The following is a 1,000-nucleotide window of genomic DNA, read 5'->3' as shown; positions in this document are numbered from 1 at the left end:
AATGTTGATCCTTTAGTTACTACTTAAGTTTATCAATCAATCAAAAAAGAAATTAAGTAAATTTGTATGACAATTTTTATATTTAACAGAACCTGTACAGAGAAGAGTATGAAAATGAGAAAGCAATCGGAGAATTTAGAGGAGTTGTCGATTATCGGGAAGCACACAACCTCGATATTGTGCAACCCTTGTTCAGCTTGGTCGGTTAATTGAATAAGTACAGATAAACATTAAAAATATAAGTTATAATTCTAAGAATAACGAAACCATTAGTTATATGTTTTTGTTTAAAATATTTTATGTATTACATGTTAAAATTTTTTTTAATACTTGTAGGTAAACAGTGTCAATATTAATTTAACTATGTACAAAACTTTACAGAACTCATATAAGAAGCAGGCGAGGAACATCATGGGAAAATACAATTTGTCAATTGAAATGCCACAAATGGCAAATGCTCTGAGAGCCACAAACCTTGCTTCATTGGTGAGTACAACAAATAATAAGTTTTTAAAAAATAGATTGTGTGCATACAAATACTGGACCTTTTTAACTGTCCAAAAAAGTAGTTTGTGTACATAAAAAAACTACTTATTTTTAATAAGAATACAAACGAAAACGTTTAAACTGTGTTTTACAAATATAAAGCTTTTGTTCGTAAAGTTATTAGTATAAAAAAATATAGATTCTGCAAAAAGAAGTTAATCAAATAATAAAAATTGAAAACAGATCGTGTACAATAAGGAGCACAAAGACAATGATGTAGGCAAAGGAGCTTCTGGTGATTTCGGTAAATCGAAGCAAATTCAACATCCTATCAAGTCCTACAAACTTGCTGATATGGTTAGTATATATGTTTCTACAGCAGTTAATAAAAATAATAAAAACAAGGTCAGCATCCTCTTAAACCTTATAAATTTGCTGATATGGTCAGTTTTAACACTCTAATCGAAAGAAAATTTTAAATATGCATTTAAGTTATATTTTTTAAAAGTGTATT

At 28.0% G+C, this 1,000-nt stretch overlaps 1 long non-coding RNA gene across 1 annotated transcript; it reads left to right on the top strand.

Annotated features, from left to right (window-relative positions):
* Window positions 1-76: 76 nt before the first annotated feature.
* Window positions 77-843, top strand: LOC145849095 (uncharacterized; the record flags this gene model as incomplete). Its single annotated transcript, XR_014372318.1, has 3 exons — window positions 77-200; window positions 382-486; window positions 730-843. It is a non-coding gene; the product is annotated as an uncharacterized LOC145849095 (long non-coding RNA).
* Between the last annotated feature and the right edge of the window lie 157 nt (window positions 844-1,000).

Source organism: Thalia democratica, unplaced genomic scaffold (assembly GCF_965202585.1).
Source record: "Thalia democratica unplaced genomic scaffold, ktThaDemo2.hap1.1 HAP1_SCAFFOLD_2187, whole genome shotgun sequence".
Taxonomy (NCBI): Eukaryota; Metazoa; Chordata; class Thaliacea; order Salpida; family Salpidae; genus Thalia; species Thalia democratica.
The sequence above is the reverse complement of the archived record's forward strand: the minus strand, read 5'-3'. Positions and strand labels throughout refer to the sequence as shown.